Source organism: Pelodiscus sinensis, chromosome 21 (assembly GCF_049634645.1).
Source record: "Pelodiscus sinensis isolate JC-2024 chromosome 21, ASM4963464v1, whole genome shotgun sequence".
NCBI lineage: Eukaryota > Metazoa > Chordata > Testudines > Trionychidae > Pelodiscus > Pelodiscus sinensis.
The window spans coordinates 23,654,885-23,676,957 of record NC_134731.1 but is presented as its reverse complement, the minus strand read 5'-3'; the positions used below and the strand labels follow the sequence as shown (position 1 = coordinate 23,676,957).

At 45.3% G+C, this 22,073-nt stretch overlaps 1 long non-coding RNA gene across 2 annotated transcripts in view; it reads left to right on the top strand.

Annotated features, from left to right (window-relative positions):
- The window catches only part of LOC112543555 (uncharacterized), a 93,384-nt gene that overhangs the window by 283 nt on the left and 71,028 nt on the right, over positions 1–22,073 (top strand). The window lies entirely within an intron of this gene.

Below are 22,073 nucleotides of genomic sequence, written 5' to 3'. Positions count from 1 at the left end.
GGGCTTGTTATTTTAGGTTTCCCTTTTTCTCCTTCCTTCCCTTTTTCTCTTCTCTTCTATTCCCATTTTCCATTCTTCCCTACCTCCACCAAGGAGGTGTGTATATTGGGGGGGAGGAGGGTTCCTGACACTGTGAGACGCCTTTCCAAAGATGTGGGGCTGGAAGAGTGCTTGGAGACTGATCCCCTCCAGTCATGATTTGGACCGTCCTCTTGGACTTCTACTGAGACCTGTCCACCTCCCAGCTCTCAGAGACTCAATGCTGATTAGCCAAGCTGCTGGGGAGACTCAGGTCCTTTTTTTCCTTTTCTCTTTTAAGACCAAATAAGTCACAAACCATCAATTAATTGAAGAGTAGTAGCACAATCAAATATAGTCTGTGCAATTCTTGATTCTCTTTAATGTGACCTTTGATCCCAATTTCCTGACCCCAGGCATAGGCAACCTGGCTCCAACAGGCTGTAGGCTTTGCAACTGCAGGGGCTATGAATTGGGAGTGCCGTTATACAAATTTCAGGAATAACAGCACTGCACAAGAGGGTTTTCTTGTGCAAGAAGGGGCAGTGCAGACAGCTCCTTCTGATGCAAGAGCCTCTTCTGCAAAAATGGTGGCTCATTAGGTATGCAAATGAGGCTAAGCCTCATTTGCATATTTCTTGCGCAAGAAGCCGCGAGTGTAGACATATAGCCTCAGTGTCCGGCTAGGGGCAGGACATCAGACTTGCAGGGGAGGGGTGGGTGTGGCCATGACATCACAAAGGCCTGTTGCAGAATCTCAGCCTATTGGGCCACAGGGGTGGGGAGGTGGTGACCTCACAGAGACTCTGACATCAGCCAGGCAGGACAGAAGTGCAAGGCAGGAGCAACCTCGGAGACTGCCCCCTCTACTCTTTATAGCTTGTTGGGAGGCCCTCACAAAGAGGTCAGGGTATGTCTACACTACCCTCCTAGTTCGAACTAGGAGGGTAATGTAGGCATACTGCACTTGCAAATGAAGCCCGGGATTTGAATTTCCCGGGCTTCATTTGCATAAGCGGGGAGCCACCATTTTTAAAACCCCGCTGGTTCGAACCCCATGTAGCCGCGCTTATGCAAATGAAGCCCGGGAAATTCAAATCCCGGGCTTCATTTGCAAGTGCAGTATGCCTACATTACCCTCCTAGTTCGAACTAGGAGGGTAGTGTAGACATACCCTCAGTCTGGAATTGCTCTGAAACTGAAGCCCTCTAGTGGTGACCTAGGCCATCTTTTGGGACATCTGCTGAGACCTCTTAGCTTCCCGCTTCTCGGTCTTAGTGCTGATTAGCCGAGCAGGGAGCTCTTGACAGGGAGGAGAAGTTTTCTCAAAGGTGACTCATGGCTGTCCCAAGGCCTTGGCTGATCTCCAGCATGTCATGCGGGGGAACCTGCTGGCAGAGTCCCCAGAAACAGACTCCGATGCCTCTTGGACATGAGCGTGGTCAGGTGGGGCAGGGAGCAGTTTTACCTTAGCACTGAGGGGAACTGGAAAAGGGAGCCTGGAATTCCGTTCTTCAGTCTTCTCCTCCTAGCCTGCGTCCCAGTGGGCTCTCCTTGGTCAGGGCCGAGCTATGCTGGGCCCTTCCCCCTTCAGGGACAGGGGAAGGAGATGGAACTTCAAGACACGGCTGCCCACAGCAGCGCATAATGAAGGGTGGCAGATGATGTTGCTGTCCTTTCTTTTGTGCTACTGCTGGTGGCAGCTCTATTTGCCCCCCTGGACAGGCAAAGCCACCGCCAGCAGCGGTGGAGAAAGAAGGGTGATGTGGTGTGGTGTTGCCTCTCTTCCTTGTGTGCCACTGCTGGAGTTGGCATCAGAAGTCACTTATGTCGAATTGAGGGAGGGGGATGGTGAATCAGAATGGGGCTCCGCTGCTCCTTATGGTCTTGACTCTTTCCTGGGACACTCTGGACCTGATGTGGAAGTTGACACCCTGTGGGTGACGGAAGCAGGTCAGGATCAATAGAGACCAAGGCACATGCATTGGAAATAAACCCACCCTCATTCCTGGGGCCGACATTGTGCTCAGGGTGAATGTCATTAGTCATGGTGCGTGTCACAATTTGTCCTTGTCTCTCTAAAGTGGGACAATGTTCATTGTCTGGGCTGGTCCCATCCTTTCTGAACTCCTGGTTCATGAGAGAAGAGAAAATTCCTTTCCGTCCCACCTGGTTCTCTAGGAAGGAGTCTGTGAGACTTCCATGAGCATCAGCTCCTGGATCTCATGGCAGGAGCGGGGGAGGTTGAGCCAGGGGTGAGAGATTTGTGGGTTTCCCTGCCAAAGCCAGGCAGGACCCTGACTTGAAGTTCCATTCCCTTCTACAGGGTGGCTGGGAATTGCTGGCAACTGGTTCTGTTTTTTCTAAAAGTGGTGAATCTCTTGCACGGTAGGAAAAAATAGCTGCAGGAGGGAAAGGGCTAGAGAGAAAAACAATAGGAAGAGGAAAATAAGGGAGGAATGGACAAAGTCGATGGAAGGGCAGTGAGGAGGGAGAAAAGAAAACTGGGAAAAGATTCTCTTCTTCATCTATGTATTCTAAAAATTAATCCATAACCTTACTTTGAGTGCCAATATTACTATTTACATAGCTCCGGCTGGAAAATTTCCAATAGCACTTTTTTCTATTGGAAAATGCCACTCTGAAAAGTGAAATGTTTTGTGGAAATGTATCAATTCTGACACAATTCTGTTTTTAAAAGGTCATTTTTGGAGTGGGTATTTCAAAGGAAATAAATCTTTCAATTTTCTTACCTCTTTATAATAGACAAGTAAAAATCAGAGCAAAATGTTTTGGTTTATAGAAATATGAAGTGACTCAAAATGACTTTTCCCCCTGTGAGGGGGTTCACTCACCACCACAGCACCCACTGCCGTCTGTCCTAGGAATTAGCTCCTTCGGCTGGCAGGGTACCTTCTCTCAGGTGGTGTTTCCCCTCTTTCCTCCAGGCCACGGTGTTCTCTTCAGGACAGCAGCGGATTTAGGGCAGGGCGAGCGGGGCGGCGGCCCCGGGCCCCATGCTTCCCGAGGCCCCGTGCATGCACCCTGGCACCACGGCGCATGCGCTGTGTCACGGGAGGGCCCAGGGAAATTTTCTGCCCGGGGCCCCGCGGCACTGCCCTGGGCCCCGCGGCACTCTCATCCGACCCTGCTTCAGGACACTGTCCTCCGGCAGTGCCCACATCAGTCTCTGAGCCCACCTTCCAGGGGTTGTTGTTTCTTCATCAGGCCATGCTTCAGGCCCTGCAGTCTGGGGGTTTGCTTGGCCAGAGCTCGCCCAGCCCAGCCCAGCCCAGCCCCCAGGAGCCTCCTACTCCCCCAGCACCCAGGCTCTCACTGCTCTCTCTAGGAGCAGCAGCCCATCCTCTTATATAGCTCCCAGCTGGGCCCTAATCAACTAATGCAGCCTCAGCTGGGGCTAAACTCCCAGGCCCTGCTCCAGGCTGGGGTTTGCCCTTAAAGAGCCAGTGCAGGGTGAATGCCCTGTCACCCTCCCCCCCCCCCCCCAACACAATTTGCATTTACCAGGAAGGTTTGGAAATGATTTTGTTTTCATTCTACTTCAGCACAAGGGGGAACATTGAAATTCAGAATTTCCTGGGAAAGGGAAACCCCTCTTTCCACTTGGCTCTCGAGATAAGGTCCTCGAGGCAGGTGTAGAACTAGGAGGGTGGCCAGTATCAATGAGAAATTCCAGTTTTCTATTGTTCTTGATTTTAGATGTTTTGCCCCTGCTCTGGCTCCTTTGCACTGTGTGACAGGGATGGAACAATATAAAGGGGAGCCCTTAAAGACCATTTTCCAATGAGGCAAGATTCACCTGATGCAGGATTAAAGAAGCTAGCCATATAGATCCCTTCCAAAGACCACCCCTCAGGCATTCTGGGACAAAGAGTTCAGCTGTGGAAATGCAATGCTGCAGAGTTTCTGGGCAGCTCTATGATCAGAGGGCAGACTGAAGATGCTGCAGTTACTCAGTCATGCAAGTTCAGGCACCTTTATTACTGAAAGTGCTAACAGCTTTCTGAATGGTATTCTTCCTGCCTTACCAATCTATCCACTATCTATTGTGATTTGTCCTTTTCATGTGTGTTCATTTTTTTTAAATTGTATCCTTTGGTATATATGGTTGTGACTATTTTCTTCCATTATTTGATCTGAGGAAGTGGGTCTGGCCCACGAAAGCTCATCATCTAATAAACCATCTTGTTAGTCTTTAAAGTGCTACATAGTCCTGTATTTTGTTTCAGCTACACCAGACTAACACGGCTACATCTCTATCACCAATCTATCCACTGACTTTGATCTTTATCTACTCAGGTTTAGCACCCTTTCTCCTGATACGTTATGTATAGAGGCAGGGGGTGGGCGACAGAGCATCTTTCTCCCCCTCACTTCCCTTCTCCTATTTATTTCGAGTTTTCTTATCCCCTAGTCATAACTCTGGTCATCTGAAGAAGTGGGCTGTGCCCATGAGAGCTCGTGATACCATCTACTGTTGTGTTAGTCTATAAAGTGCTACCAGACCGTTTGCGTGCTGTTTTTTTCAGTCATGCAAGGCGATCTGATCGGGGTGGCCCTACCATGAGGAGAACTGAGGCAGCCGCCTCAGGTGCCAGACTGTGTGTGTCTGTGAGGGGGAGGGGGCGGTGCCACTAGAACTCAAGAGTGAAGAAAATTGTCTGCTGCTGGTGCATATGTAGGTAGCAGAGCAGTGCCATGAGAGGAGTAGAACAGGAAGAAGGCCGAATTGAGACCTTTCAAAGTTTTGGCCCAAGCGAGGGGGCATGGAGGCGTTATTTGAGCCTCAGGTGCCAAAATGTTGTGGGCCGGCCCTGGATCTGATGTATGATGGGTCCCTCCATTTCTGAATCACCCCCGTTTTGGGATGATTCGAAAATGACTTAAAATCCCCACAGGGCCTCTTCTTCCTCTCATCAGAGTTTTGTACTTTGTGCCCAGGACAGAATCTCCTTGTTACCTTTGTTTTAATTGTGAATTCATCTGTTTAAATTGAAATAGAACATGTTGAAACTTTGAAATTTTTGGACATGTTTTGCCAACAATTCTGCTGGGAAATGTCCTGATTTTTTTTAAAAAATGTCTACCCGAAACCTTATTTCAGTAACAATGAACAGAATTAAATAATTAATACAAGATTTAAAAATATCACAAGAGCACCAGTTAGACATGAAGTATTTTTAATAAATTACAGCTCTGATAATACTTCCATCTTTACGGGGAATTCTTTAATAGAAAATAACTGTTCTATAGCTATATTTTTTTCTCAAATTATTTAAGACGATTCAAATGCTTAATGGACTATCTTTTTCAATTATATTTTATAGGTCTGTAACTATCATTTCTGTCAAACTTTTAAAATTCCATAGATTCCATCTAGTTTAATCTCTAATAAATGCTACACATTTCCATAATGTTTCTCTGGAGCTCATAGTCCAACACCTCATGTGTCTCCTTGCTCCTTTGACGCTGATGCTACCAATAACTTAGATGTGAATAGTAGTTTTTAAAAATCCAAAGGAACAGAAACCTTAATGTTTTGCACCTTTGTCATAAGCGTTAAGAACAAGTCAGCTGCAGAGAGTTCATCACAACACTAGATGGCAACACTACTCTATTATTTTACCTTCAGCCTAATGTAGCTAAAAACCCTTGTTAATTTTTTACAGCTTCAGAAGTCCAGTGGTATCAAGTAGTGTGGTGTGTGTGCGTGCGGGTGTGTGTGTGTGTCTTTTTGTGATGTTGGAAATTTGGTTATGGAGAACTTACTCACTTGACTCAACCTTTCCTCCTTTACTTCCATCTCTGCCTGAGTGTATCAGTGTAATCATAGGGTTGGAAGAGACCGTAGGAGGTCATTGAGTCCAATACCCTGCTAAAAGCAGGACCAATCCCAATGAAATCTGTAGACTAGATAAGCCCAAATCCCTCAGCCTCTCAAGTCATGTGTTCCAGCCCCCTAATCATTTTTGTTGCTCTCTACTAGACTCTCTCCAATGTGTCCACATCCTTTCTATAATGGGCCCCCCAGAATTGGACACAGTATTCCAGATGTGGCCTTGCTAGTGCTGAAAAAAGGGGAATAATCAGTTCCTTAGATCTGCTAGCAATGCTCCTACTACTAATACACTTCTTTGACTTCTTGGCTACAAGGGCACACGGTTGACTCATATCCAGCTTCTTATCCACTATAATCTCCAGGTCCTTTTCTACCGAACTGCTGCTTAGCCAGTCGGTTCCCAGCATGTAACAATGCTTGGGATTCTTCTGTCCCAAGTGCAGGACTCTCCACTTGTCCTTGTTGCACCTCATGAGAGTTTTTTTGTGTGTGTGGCCCAATCCTTCAATTTGTCTAGGTCACTCTGGACCCTATCCCTACCCTCCAGTGTGTTAGGCTTAGGGTATGTCTAGACTACAAGCTTCTTTCAAAAGAGATCATCTAGACTTTTTCGAAAAAGCAATCTGCTTTTTCGAAAGAGAGCACCCAGGCAATCTGGATGCTCTTTTTCAAAAAAGCTCTGTTTGTGGACAAGAACGCCTTTTTTCGAAAGAGTCCTTTTGAAAAAAGGAGTTCTTCCTCCTAAAATGAGGCTTACTGCTGTCGAAAAAACCACCACATTCTTTCGATTTTTCTTTTGAAAGAAGATGGCGGCAGTCTAGACACAGGTGAAATTTTTTTGAAAAGGTCACTTCTTTTGAAAAAAACCCTGTAGTCTAGACATAGCCTTAGTCCAGTGGTCCCCAACGTGGTGCCCGTGGGTGCCATGGCGCCCGCTGGAGCATTTATGTGCACCTGCTTAGCGCCGCCCCTGGGCACCCGGCTTATGCGCGGCCTCCACCCCGGGCGTGCGGTGCATGCGTGGCCCTGCCCCCGGGCGGCCCGGCAGCCCCGTGCGGCGCCCGCCACCCAAAAAGGTTGGGGACCACTGCCTTAGTCTATACTAACTTCACTAACTGACTTCAGCTACAAAAATCGACATACTTACTGCAGTGTCTTCTGCGCAATAAGGTGAGCAGGGATTGTTCTCCCATCAATGCTGGCTACTGTCTCATCCTGGTGGAGTACCAGCGTTGACAGGAGAGCACTCAGAGATTGATTTATTGCATCTAAGCATACATAATAAGTTGACATCTGGTGGATCAATCACTACAGAGTTGATCCCCAGTGTAGTGGAGACAAGCCCTGAATAATGGTATTCTCTTCAAGGCCACATATCTGAATGTAGGCCAAGTGGGCACTGAATGTCAATGGTTATCCATGATGGTGGCTGTGGAATGAGCTGTTTAGTTGGTTATATTTATTCCCTCTCCCTTTAGTCATGGCTTAGCTGCTATTATTTAAAAGCCCTATAGGAATCTATAAAAATTCCTTTAACTCTCCAGACCATTTAATAGAGAATGACCTTCTTTCCATAAAATAGATAGACTTCTCTTTTACCTTTGAGATGAAGGATCAAAACCCATCTAGAAAGGTGGCTATTTTTGTTAAAACTCTCTAGGCATTTACTGTTTAGTTGGAGTGAATTTTGTTGAGCTCTTCATCTTTCCAGTCCTTTCAAACCCCTAATCACTTCATTCTCTGACAGGCCTAGGCTGAGTGCAATTTTTGGTGTCAATGTAACTAAAAAGTTGAGTAGACTGGGAGCTGTTACTCCTCCGCATTCTTTGACAGGATGCTTTCGGCCTTTTATATTGGCCTTTTCTGCTGTCATATCCCATTGCAAACTAATATATAAGTTGGTGCCCCCGTTCACCTTTTCTTCAGTGTCTTTTTCCAGTTCTGCCTGTCGAATTTTAGTTTCAGATTATATTTCTCCAGAGGTACACCCCTCAGCCTCCTACACAGTGCTTTTTGCCGATAGATCTTGGAGCTCTTTATGAAGGCAAATGTTACCCCGCTTTACAGATGGGAGAATGGGGAGGGGAGTTACCCAAGCTCACCCAATAGGTTAATGACTGAATTTGCGTCTCAGGACAATGCTGTATCTGCTAGACCACAATGCTGCTTATCTTGTGGCTGTTATGACTGTGGCTTTGTCTACACTAACACCCACCATCACGCTAACGTATGGGACTTCAGCTATGCAAACAGTGTAGCTGAAGTCGATGTACGTACTGTAGTGTTTTGCGTGTGGTAAGGTCAGTGGGGGCTGCTCTCCCATCGCCGCCAGCTACTTTTCTTATCTCGCTGGAGTACCAGTGTTGACGGGAGAGTGCTTGGAGATTGAGTTACTGTGGCCACAGCGTCAATCTCCAGAGTAGTGGAGACAAGCCGTGTATCTCTAGCTTGTTTAGATTCCTGTGTATTACAATTTTTCCTTTTTCAGGCTAATGTTGACAATCTCTCTCAATGTCTAGATGTTTCATCTATCTGCTAGTTACTGCCAATCTTTTAACTCTTCAGTGATGATATGACAGAGACTGGAAGAAACCAACAGGTAGTTGGTACCCCATAAGAGAGCTCCTTATCTCCTCCATTTGAACCTGTTTGCATTTCCTGGGTTCTGTTCTTGGTTATGACCCTGAGGGAAACTTTAACTCCTCTGTGTTGCAGTCCAATGAATACACTGCCTCGCTACACTACATTCTGTTGTGAAGCACGATCACTTCTGTGAGGTGAAATGTCTAATGTGCTGTGATTTTTATTTTGTCTCCAAGTTTTCAGTAAGTACCCATGCCTGTAGAATCAGAGTATATGCTGATAGTGCCGGGGCTTCTGATATTTGGGTACATTTTTAATTGGGTTTGGTGGAAAGCAAACCATGAGTAAGGGTTATTGTAGGTTGGGGTGGCCAACCTGCGGCTTGCGAGCTGCATGCGGCTCTTCACTCCTGAAAGTGTGGCTCGCAAAGCTGCCCCATGCAGTTCTCTGTGCTCACCGGGTGCAGGGGAGCCGTCCAGCACAGCAAAATGGCGTCAGCAAGATGGTGTTGGCTGGCAGGAGCCTGATGTGGCCAAAAAGCCTAACCCATAGTTTTTAAAGGGACAGCGTCTTTTTTTGGGGGGGGGGGGGGGTGGTCAACAATTCCGGTGCTGCTCTTTGCATTTTTTCCACCACTGTTTCGGCTCTCTTCGTTTAATGGGTTGGCCACCCCTATTGTAGGTGTTATCATTCAGTTTCTAACAAATGAGCTAAATTCCACCTGCGATGATACCCTGTAGCCACCAGATGTCTCTCTTGATTCGTGAAAGAAGATGTAGTGAGAAACCATTTGGTCCATATGATCTCCTGGTAAATCTCATTAATCCCTAGCCACTCTTGCGCACTGAATTAACTGTATTACAAATGTCTTAGTGCTGGTGAAAAATTTCATGTTAGCAATCTGTAGTAGCAATAATTTAAGAGGAGAGGGGAGGGGGTTAACATGAGCAGATGCACAGTCTTTAATTCCTCAATGCCTGGGATTGAAAAACCAACACGTGACATTGGAGTGTAAGGGTCCGTTTCGGCCTCATGAACAGAAACTCATGGCTCATAGGGCTTGTGAGGTTTGCCCAACAAGAAATTGGAACTAACTTATCTGAGTAATTACATTTCTGTGTTATAAACAGTATTTTGATTCAGTGACTCTAGTATTCTAATTAGTGCTGGACTTGGAATGTCCAAAGGTGGACAAGTATCATTATCCTTATTTTACTTGTGAAGAAAATGAGGCCTGGTAAGGCTGGGACTTATACTGGGTACCAAAGTCAGATGGGAACCTTGGGACTAGAACCTAGGTCTATTGACCCTCAGCCAAAGCTGCCTCAGGCCATTTTTCTGACAAAACTCTGTAGTGTAGACATACCTTCAATGGCTCTCAACCTGTCTTTGGCCCATGACCCCAAAAACTAGTTGAGAAATCATCCCATGATTTGCCACAGCCCACCATCTTTTGTGGGCATAAAGGATTATGGGATTTGAGTTTTATAACATTTTTTGTCAGTGTGTGTACTACAAGTCCCCATAATCAACATTATTACCTCACACAAAGATACTGCTCCAGGGTGGAGAGCGTACCAGAGAGCATTTATTTTCCTCTCCAGGAAAAATTTTGAGAGTTAGAGAGGAAAAAGGTCTAGATGGGGCCAAATGGCAGAAAAGCCGCCTTCTTTCAGCAGAGACCGTATCCCTCGTAGAACGAGAAATACAGAGTTCCCCGAAAGCATGTTTGCTCTTCCACTTTGTTTTGCAGAAGAGCAAACGTGTTCCTTGGATGCGGTGGAGTTTTTCCAGGATACCTCTAGTATCTTGTAAAAACCCCGCAGTGTAGACATATTTACAGACTAATTCGGCTACCCCTGAAGATTTTATAGCGATAGTCTTGGTAGTTGGGGCTGTGTCTTATACAGGTACCTATTACCATCCTCCTCACCCTGATTTTTTTCATACTTGCTGTCTGGTCACCCTACTCACTTCAGGGTTGAGCAATGCTGTCTTAGACCATGTTAGGGCTTGTCTACACAGTGTCTTATGCTGCACTAGTGTGTTGACTGTGGACTCTGTTGGTGCACACTAAAAGTTCCAATGCACTAGTGAATTAATGCATTCTGTCTCAAACAGTACTAAATGCACAGTAGGGAACTTTTAGTGTGTGCCAGTAGGACACACAGACCAGTCACTGCGTTACACACTTATATAAACTAAAATTAACTTCTCTCTGGTGCATGCTATTGCACAGTGTAGACGAGCCCTAGTAGAACAACATCAAAATATGCGTGGGCTTAGCCAGAATACTATATTTTTTTCACCATATGTGTTTTTTTTGCAAACACTAAAGACCTATCATTCTGTTCAAAACCAGACTGAGGCTATTAACCATATGTTAAAGCTTTAGTTTCTATTATTTTACCAGACATAGCTGGAGACTAAACTATGCTAACATGAGATCACTTCTTCCACAAAGAAATTGTTTCAATAGCTCATCTGTTCTGTATTCTTGTCTTGATTCCACTCAAAAATATTGAAGGTTTTTTGGTGGTGGTCCTTTTTTTTTTTTTTTTTTTTGTCCTTCAGTTCTTTTTACAAGTTCGTACCTTCAAGAAGAATAATGCCCCAACTGTGGTGCTAAGGCAGAAAGATAAGCAGGAGGCTCACGGTACTTGAATTGTTGTAGTTTATCTACAGGTCCCTTTTGAGCTTCCCTTCCTCTCAGTAGGCTCCCATTTGTTGTGTGTGGGGAGGGGGGAGGGATCTCTTTGAGGAACTCTGAATTCTTGTTTGGTGGACGTGCACAAAGTGTGAGCCCCCAGACTAGCTGCGTCAGGGACTAACGCACCTTTTCTGGCATAGAATAATATCTTGGATTGACAGCTGAGGCCTTTCTCTGCTGATTGTATAACTCAGGGTATGTCTACACTTGCAGCCTATTTCGGAAGTACCCCCTTTTTTAAAAAAAGTACCCCCAATAGCTACAGTTTTCAGACACACACTTCCCCCCCCCCCCATCGTTGCAACACATTCATTTAAGCAACTTAATCATTTCTGAGCTAATGAAATTTTTGGGTGTAAAAAGTACAAAAATAATAAAATGCTGTAAAACGTACAACAAAAATTCTGTTTTCTCCAAATTTCAGTTGTGTTGACTTCTTTCGAGTATACCTAAGGGTACTTGTACCACTGGTTGAGAAACACTGGTATAACTCTTGCACCTGCTGGATGTGATGCACTGTCCCATGTGGTAGCTCTGAGACCGCTTAGGCAACGTCTAGACTGCAGGCTTCTTTCGGAAGAAGTTTTTCCAGAAGAGATCTTTGGAAAAAACTTCTTCTGAAAGAGCATCCACGCTGCTCAAGTGCATCGAAAAAATGGTCTGCTTTTTCGACAGATAGCGTCCATTCAGTGTGGATGCTATCTTACATTTAAGCTGTGATGACTATGAACAGAGTGGGCACGTGTGCTTTTTCCTCTTTCCAAAGAACTCCCTCTTCCCCATCCACATGCCTTTTTCCAAAGAGCTCTTTTGGAAAAAGGCTCCTTTCTCATAGAAAGAGGTTTACCAGTGTCGAAAAAACCCCCTCTGTTCTTTCGATTTTCTTTCAAAAACGCGATTGCAGTGTGGATGTAAGTGAAGTCTTTTTGGAAAAGCAACTGTTTCCCCAAAAAGCTCTGTAGTCTAGACATCGCCTGAGAGAGAATGAGTCTGCTGGCTTTTCGCTCATGCAGTAGAGGCTCACGCACTAAGCTCCAGAGATCCCACGTCCAGTTCTGCCTGTCGGCATTATAATTGCTAGAATCTTACGTGCCATCTTCTAATGTCCTCACTTTGTGAGTTCAGAATTAATTGGCATGTGTTAACTTTTGTATCTAACATAGTATCTAGGCAAACAATGAAATCATTGGTATACACAGACTCAAGCTAAATTCCTTCTGCTGGAGCAATTAAACTCCAGAATTGCACCGCAGCTGTGGCATCAGCCAGTAATGTCAAAAGTTTGCTTGCATCGCAGTGGGTGAACTGTTCACTTTTTTTCTTCTCCTATGACTTTTTCCACCCCTGGAAGAGGCTAAGAGCCGGATACTTGTCAAATGCTATAGCATGAAGTAAAGCATTTGACATGGGGAGAATGACACATTGACACTTTTCATTATAATTGCTTCCTACACTGGAATCCTCCAGCTGTTTTAGTGGGAATAACATGTGAGTGTGTTGATAATATAGTCCTTAACCCTGCAGATAGAGAATAGAAATGTGTAGATCCCATTTTAGTTGAAAAGTAGGGTTTTAAACGTATATAAGACTGATCACTGGATAGCTGACTACTGAAACTCCAACCTAATGAAAACTCTTTGCCTTGATGTCTCTACAGCATGAGTCTGCAGGAATATCCTTTGGTCTCCTGGGGTACAGCTACACAGCAGAATTATTTTGGAATAATGTCCATTATTCTGAAATAACGTTATGTGCACTCAACACAAAAAGCCTGTTTTGAAATAAATCTGAAATAACAGACTTCTTACTCTGACTTCCTGTAAACCTTGTATGAGGACTAAGGAAGTCAGTGGAAGAGCGATTATTTTGAAATAAGTGCTGTGTAGATGGTCCAAATTTTCAAAATAAGCTATAATTATTATTTGAAATAAGCTCTTCTTCAAATGGCATAGCTTATTTCAAGGTACGTGCTACTGTGTAGCCATACCCAGGGTGGAATAAGGTGTCTCACCTCTTCTGCGCTAAAATTGCAGACTGGAAGACTTGTATCATTACTAGATCATCTACTGTGCTGACAGCCCTCAATTAGGAGTGCCTGAAGGCTGAATTGCATAGGAATCTGAATAACTCCTTACCTTTGAGGAAGTGTGGCTGTTTCAGGTTACACTGAAGTGCATCTTAAGGTCAGCAAGAAAACGGATGCTTATAATGCTTTGTCCTGGACCTCCCCTAAGCACAATAACTGATATGCACAACTGTTGGGGACTACTGGAATATATTTATTTATTGCTTCCATGCGACATTTCTGATTGAACAATAAGTCTTAATGAAACCATAACTATTCCATGAGAGGTTGAATATGGCAACTGTTTCATTGTGTGTATCATTGGAATTAATGCCTCTTTCCCTCCTCCCCCACCGCCCACAATAAAAACAGGATGAACATATGCATGCTAAATCTTTAATGTCTCTAATGGCCTCTTGATCATTTGCATTTCAGATCCTAAAGCAGACACAGTAGCAATCATGGATTTCCGAATATGCTGTTGATTGAAGCTGAAAGCACAGGGTCCCTTCCTCCCATCCCCCGTTCAGCTCAAGAATGTCACAGGGAAGAATCCTACCTACTGCTGCTGGAGGAACCGATTTCTGACATTGCAGCACGTTTGTATAGGGTCCAGGCTGTGCTTAATTGTGCTCTGAAGGGAAAATAATTTGATACGCGTCTCTCTTGAAAGAGTGATTCAGATAAACCATTTTTGTTAAGGCACCTTCCTGCACATTGTAGGAGGTGCCAGACTAGAGTAGCCAGCCCAGTGATCCATCTTATTTTGTAGCCGATCTTTGAAAGCAGCCTGGACCAGCTCCTTCACTGGAACAGGCAAGGGACCCTCCAGTAGACAGTTATGGAATAATCTGATTTGACAAATTTCTTCCTCATCCTTATTAGTTAGGTCAACCTTAGAATATTTACAGTGAGCTCACTAAGGCCAGAAATGTTTTCCCTGTCTTGATGTAAGTCATATTTTACTATATATTTTAAAAATATAGATTTCTATACACACACTATATTTTAGAAATGTCTGTCCATCCATGCAACTTCTCTATCAGCTTCACGTAGCATGGAGACTCTAATTGACTATTTCTCCACCCCATTTTTCTTCCTTCTCTCCCCCTCCCCTATTTGTTTCAAAACTGGACCTTTAATAACTCCATTCATCTGAAGAAGTGGGTTGTGCCCACGAAAGCTCATGATACCATCTACATGTTTTGTTAGTCTTTAAGGTGATGCAAGACTAGTTTTTTTTAAAAGTTTTTCTAGAGAGGGTACGTCTAGACTACATGGCTCCGTTGACGGAGCCATGTAAATTAGTTTACCCGGCATAGTCAATGAAGCGGGGATTTAAATCTGGCGCTTTACTGGCGCTTTTCTCTGGCAAAACCCCGAGCCGGAAAAAAGCGTCAGCCATGTTCATGCAAATGCCGCGAGGGATATTTAAATCCTCCGTGGCATTTGCAATTCCGACTGGTCTCATTAGCATCCCTTTTCCGGAAAGGGGTGCCAATGTAGACACAGCCGGTGAGCATTAAGTCTGCACATATTGTAGGTTGATTCTGGATAAAGAGCAAGAGTCCATACTGATTCTTTGCCACAACCCATTGATAGCATTGGCTGTGACAGCAAATGACATGTGTTGGAGCGTGGCAGGGTAACCTGAGTGCACTGGGGTGGTGGTTTTTCTTTCTCTTGGAAAACCCGGAGGACAGAATTGAGTGATTCCTTATCTGCTTCAGGTACCTCCTTATGAGGTACAAAAGGGTCCTGGTCCTGTTACCCCTCCTATTCAACGTATATGTGATGTGACTCGGGGAGGCTGAGTGCTGATTTGGGCTGCCGGCCATTCGTATACATCGCTGCCCCATCTGTACTTCATCGGTGTAATTGGACCCACCTGTGGTTGTTATTAGGCCATGGATGAAAGCTAGCTGGCTGAAACTCAACCCAAATTCATGCTGCTTTCCCCCAGCATCAGAAACGGCAAAAGTAATGGATGCCCCTTGAGTTGATGATGTCTGTAACTTTTCCTCAGCTCCTCCGTTGTTCCTGACTGTGCAGATAGCAGAGGCAGGCAAGAGCCATCTTGCTAGATTTGAACCTTCATGACCTGAAGGTGGGGGCCATTCTTGCTAGATGTGAACCTTGCCACAGCAATTAATGCCTGTAGTTGCAATGGCCTTTGCTGAAGGTTATGGTTGAAGGCCATTTCATAATTCCACCTAGCACAAAATGCAGCTGTTTGCTTCCAGTGGTGCTTCATGCGTGGTGCATACTTAGAGTATCCTTTAACTGCACAGGCTTCCAATTTATTTCCAGGTACAGCTCAGGTGGTCCATTTTGATCTATATAAGGCTTTATAAGGCAGTGGGCAAGCGACCAAGGAGCTTGCGAATAGGACAGCAGCGATGGATGGTGATAGGTCTGCTGTTGTTACCTTCTGAGGTCTCTTCCAGCTGTATGGTTCTATGATTCTATGATATAAATCCTGGGTTCAAGGTATCTTAGACAACACCTGGGCACTTTTTATCCTGATGGTGGAGATACGTCGGGAGGCATGGCCCAAGTTTTTCAAAAGCGGCAAGTGATTTTGGCCACCTCAGTTCCTGAGCGTCTGACTTGTGAGACCTGTTAAGATCCTTTGTAGAGGCGGTCGCTCAGCACTATTGGAACATAGAAATCTTGCAAGGCATCAAAAAAGACACATAAATGGAGGCAGCCAAAAATCTCTCTACTTTTGGGAACATCTTGCCCCTGAGCTGTTCAATCCTTAGATATTTTTGGCTGGGGACCAGTAGCAAGGCTTTACCATGGTAGGCGAGCCCTTGATTCCAGACTTGATATCACAACTCTTTGCCAGTTTGTGATATACACGAAAGGATGATGTGATCTTGCTGTGTAAACTGCCAGTGTTGACAAAAGCTGTGAGACGTGGTTGAAAGGTTGGAAGAACACATTGAGTACAGTTTTCAAAAGCACTCACTATTGGCTTAAGTTTGATCCAACGGAACTTAATGCGAAAACCTCCCATTCACTTTAATGTGAGCAGAATTTAGCCAGCGTGTGGTGGAATATTTATTTTGAAAATCCCAGCCCCCAATCTTTAAAAGACAAAGAGCACTTGCAAATATTAAAAACAGGAACAATTCATCTAGTGTTGGCTAATTCTGCCTGCCTGCTTACTAGCTGCACAGAACAATTACTTGCTTTTAGAAACTGGTTTCTATTAACTGACTCAGAATGGGTTGTGTATATTTTGCCTGTGCAGATTTTTAAACTGCTATGAAAGACCCTCCAGTAATATGAAGTTGATAGATTCATAAAATCCCTTGACTAAATTTTACCACGGGTAGAATTTGCAGCTTCTGGATTGTAAAACTCCTCTTTTCTTCCTGTCTCGTTGTGTTTCCATCTCAATATACCCAGTATCTGAGACTGATGCTCTGTTGTATACTGTATCTTGCTCAGTTTGTTAAATGAAGGCCTTCAGAATGTCTGACCAAAACCAACCAAACCCACCATACACTAGAAGCTGGATTTACATAATGCTGCAATCACGTTAAAAGTTAAAATACAGCTATTTGAATGATGACGAAGTCTAAAAGTGTGGGATTAATATCCAATGAGGTTGTCATCTTCCTGGAACTCGTTCCTTAAACCTTTAGTCACCTGGAATTGGTTTGCTATTCACACGTCTCTTGTTTAAATGACTAAACTTTCCATTGCTATTTTAATACTTTCAAATCACTGATGGGTTTCTGCCATCTGACTCTCTACACACTCTGCCCAAGTCACTAATCATCTCTTCCCATGCTTGTTTTGTTTGCGGGTGAAAACATTCAGAACAGCAAAAGGTCTTGTGCATCATTAAAGTCCTCACATTAAGGCTTACGTGGCATGTAGTTCTCCTGCTGGCTCTCTGCATGTGGTGTATCGTTTGTTTGGGGTTTTTAAAACAGGTTGAATGTGACTAGTCCGGTATTCTCTGGTCTGGCAAGATTTTAGTTAGCTGGATGTCCAGGTTTCTCGTGGTCCCATGAAGTTTGTTTACAGATACCAGTCCTGGCTCAGTGTTCTGTGCTGTTTAGCTCAAATTTACCCCAGAATGTCTTCTAAGAGCCCAGTAAGCCATGGAAGTGTCAGTAATGCTGCTAGCCAATATTGACTCCCATGGTTTGGCAAATTCTGTGGTTTGGCACCGGTCAGGTCCTGAGGGTGCCGGACTAGAGAGGTTCAGCCTGTAGTATAGAGATTGTACTTTCTTGACTCTACCTGAACAGGGGCATATCTAATCACACAGTTGCTCCTTGTATGCTTGTACATCAGAAAAACACTCTGTCTGGGTCTGTATGGTTCTCATTTCTTCGTCAGTGTCCACCCTTGTTTCTTTGACCAGAGATTATGGAGGCGTGTGTGGCAAGGACACCAGAGCAGGACTTGGCTATTAACCCATGTTTAGCAATTCCTCAATCTCAAAGACGACTTCTCAAGAGCTGTGATGGGACTGGTGACACTACAATGGCAATTGACAGTTACCTGGCAGAACATGTAGCTAAAACAAAACCAAAAGCCCCAAACTGTCTGAACCCTTGAAGAGTACCAGGAGCAATTGCAAGATGCTAGTGTTAGGAACAATTGCCAAATTCATTGTACATGCAATTATTGTAAAGGACTAATTGTAAAATACTGTGGATCTGCACTTATTTTGCAAGTACAGTTTGTTTTACATAAGCTACTTGGTTGTCCCACTAGATTCTACATTCATTGTTTCTAGTGACAGTGATATTATTCATCCTCTGCAGGGCCATTCAATAAAAAATGTAAAGAGATTTCCTGTTAGCAAGGATGCAATGCAATCCTTGTACTATCTCAGCCAAATCGCTTCCCAATAATGGATACACCCGAGGACCATTATCGGTATTAGTTACAGCTGGTAGTGCCCAGAATGCACTATGCAAGTCCCAAACTGAAAGGAGGCATGCCCCAAGGACAGCACAGACTCTAAAACAGCTGTAGTTTGAGGAAGCAGTATGTGACAGCGTGTGCCATTGTTTTCTTCACCTTGTTAATTGGAATACTCATTGATACTGCTACTGTGGTGGAAGGTGATGCACGTAGTCTTTATAGACTAGATTTACCTGGCATTGCTCAGATCCTTAACTTAATTACATTTTGTTTTTTGGAAGATAAAATTAGAATGTAGATGCTGCATTTAATTGCTCTGGAGTGGGACTGGTAATGAGACGTTGAGTGTGGTCGGGGGAGAGAGGACAGCCTCAGCCCCATTCTCCCAGCTTCAGTCCAGGTGAGAAGCACATCTCCATGGCTGCTGCACCTCCAGTGGGCCCTATTGCGGGGTGTGTGTGTGTGTGTGCGTGTGCGTGCGCGCGCACATGACCCCTGGCATGGGCAGATCCAGGTTCATCTACCCCGATGCTTTCCAGCCAGAGAGGAATGCAGAACACTGTTCACTTCCCCTCATTCCCTGTCAAAGGGGAACAGCCAGCAATGTTCCTGTACAAAGTGGGAGAAGAGGGGGAGCTTCAGCATCCCCCCACCTCCCTGAAGGGTGCTTGGGAGGTGGGCGGCTCGGGATTGGCACAGTCCCACATGGGAGAAGGCCCCCCCAGCCAGTCCCTTTCACCTGCCTGGTGATTCTGTCTCTTTTCTGCATGGTTTCCTGAGAACCAATCCCATTCCAGGCACACCCTATTTACCTGGCACAACCAAACCATGACCTTGCTTTAAGTTATGATAAGAGGAAGCTGTGTTCTGAACTTGACCATCCTAGCTCTTACCATTCAGGAGGCTGTGACAGGGCACCTGCCCTGCACTGGCCCTTTAAGGGCAAAACTCAGGCCCAGAGCAGGGGCTGAAAGCAAAGACTCAGCGGAGGCCGTTAGGGCTAATGAGAGCCCAGCTGGGGGCTATACAAAGAAGAACAGTTTGCTTCAGAGGGGGGAGAGCAGTGAAGAGCTGGCAGCGGAGGAAGCAGGAAGCTTCCAGGAGGGAGAACAGTATTGGGACGGCCAGGAAGGGCTAGCGGAGTGCCGGCTAAGGGGCTCTCTGGCTGTAGGGCCTGGGGCAAGGCCCGGGGCTTGGAGGGTGGTAGCAACGCAGCCCAGGTAAGCGGGGCAGCAGAGATACACCCAGTGCCGGTGATGAGTGGCCTGTACAGCCTGCAGCTTGCCCTGAGATGGGCTAGATGAAGACAGTCGGTGGTAACTGAGGCACGGGGTGGAGTACGCACCCTAACAGAGGCGTTCTTGAACCAAGCGTCTGACAAACTCTCTCAAATATACAAATGTAGTTAATATTTACAATAGTACAAGACTATGTGCATGTGTTTTCACAGATAGCACAGTTTAGTGTTGGGGCTAAATTTTATCAGTGGATTTGCACATGCAGCTCCCAATAAAGGCAGAATTTGACTCAATGTTATATTTAGAACCTAATCCAGCCTTCAGGGAAGCCAATGGCAATATTCTCATTTGCTAGCTAAGGCTGTTGGTTACGTTGCAGCATACTATGGAGGAGAGGCAATACATGGGTAGCATAGGGTGTGGGTCATGTATCTCCTCAGACTTATTGTTTGGCTTGCACTGAGCATGCTCAATAACATCTGCTGGCTCGACTATCCTCACGCTGCCTCCCCACCATCTGCAGTGTAGCGGGTTCAATTCACTTTCTGCAGGGCTTCTTCCCTCAAGGTGGCTTTGGGGAAGTAACCGGCTTCTCCGATGCCGACGCACCGCCTTTGGGTGAGGTGTTTTCTTCAGGGCACTGCCCTCCGGCCGTGACCACTCCGATCTTGGTCCACACCCCCTTTTGGGGAGGAGTCATTGTTCTTCCTCTGCTCCTCCTACAGGGTCCTCCCTAGGACCCCCCAGTTCTTCTCCCACTCTGCCTGCCTAGTTGCCTCCTGCAACCCTGCCTTGCGGACTTATGGCCGGGGGCTTCCTTGGCTCAAACTCCCCCAGCGTACCACAGCTGCTTCCTTTGCAGCCTGGCTTTTTAGGGCTGTCTCCATGCAAGCCCTGCCCTCCATAACTGCCTCCTTGCAGCCCCTAGGGCCTCAGGCTGGGTAGCCTGGGTTTGCTAGGCCAAAGCCTCTCTCACTGCAGGCAGGTCTCTCTCCTCCTCCCAGCAGCTGCTCTTATAGTCTCCTGCTGGGCCCTCCTTATTTGACTCAGCTGGGCTTCCCCCTGACTCCAGGTCTTCAGCCCCTTAAAGGGCCAGTGCAGGGCAACACCCTGCCACAGCAGGTTACAGGTCATCTTTGCTATGGAGCTGCACACATGGGCTACGTCTGTCTACACTGGCACCCTTTTCTGGAAATGCTTAAAACGGAACAGTTTTCCGTTATAAGTATTTCCGGAAAAGCACTTTTTGCGGAAAAGCGTCCGTGCCGATGTAGATGCTCTTTTCCGCAAAAAAGCTCCGATCGCCATTTTCGCGATCGGGGCTTTTTTGCGGAAAACACTACTGTGCTGTCTACACTGGCCCTTTTCCGGAACAGTTTTCCGGAAAAAAGACTTTTGCTTGAACGGGAGCAGCATAGTATTTCTGGAAAAGCGGCTAATTTCTTACAGTAGATCGTCAGTGCTTTTCTGGAAATTCAAGGGGCCAGTGTAGACAGCTGGCAAGTTATTCCGGAAAAGCGGCTGATTTTCCGGAATAAGTGGCCAATGTAGAAACAGCCATGGTGTAGGAAGTTACCATCCTTCGGTTCTCACACCACCACCTACACCAATTTAGTTGGTCTGTGATCTGTTCACCCCCATCTGTAAAATGGGGGAGGCTGGTACCTCACAGGGTTTAGTAGCTCAAACTTGAGTTTGCTTTAGGGCATGTGGACATTTTAGTGGCCTCTGCAGGGCAGTTGGCTGCTTCTGAAAAATCGGTTACAATTTTTCAGTCTGAACAGTGAATAATATCAGTAATGTATCACAGCTGTTGTACTAGAAAATACAATAGACAGTGAACAAAAGCAGATAGTATTGTGACAATATAAAGAATTGCATAAGAGGTTACAAAAGACCTAGTTTTGCGTGATGAGATGGTAAAGTACTTACTGTCTCGAGCTTCTTGCTAATAAATAAATTACCTGCCTCTGGTGCATATATGAATTGCTAATAATCCTGTTAAAATTCAGACACTGCATGCTCTGAGTTAACCCTTAAAGTGCCACCAGGTATCTGTGGCTCAACTCTTTCTAGAGTGGCCCTGTTTCGATACAATTCATTTTTTATTTATTCATCTTACTGCTTTCCTGGTTTAACCTTATAAACTCTAAGTATGATTGAATAAGGATAACTTAAAATGCGAGGTAGGCTACCTGGGCTCACTTGAGCTTATGCAGAGCAAATTAAATCAGGGAAAGATTGGAAACCTCCTGTCATGTGCCTCTAGCTAAGCCATCAGACTAGAAAATGTATAGACGTGAGTGAATTAGCCAGGGCTTGGGCTAGCTGACCTAAGTATCCATGTCCAAAGTCTGTGGTGGTAAATTCTGGCTTGCCTAAAGGTGACAACCCAATAGGAGTCATTTCTGTAAGCTTGGCAGAGTTCGTTCCTGTTTGTCAAGGAGGAATTTTAATCTTCATCAAAGCTATTGTGATAGGGCAAAGCAAAGAGGATACCACTGGATTTTAACAAAAAACAGGACTATGTAGCACTTTAAAGACTAACAAGATGGTTTATTAGGTGATGAGCTTTCGTGGGCCAGACCCACTTCCTCAGATCAAATAGTGGAAGAAAATAGTCACAACCATATATACCAAAGGATACAATTTTAAAAAAATGAACACATATGAAAAGGACAAATCAAATTTCTATCACTGGAT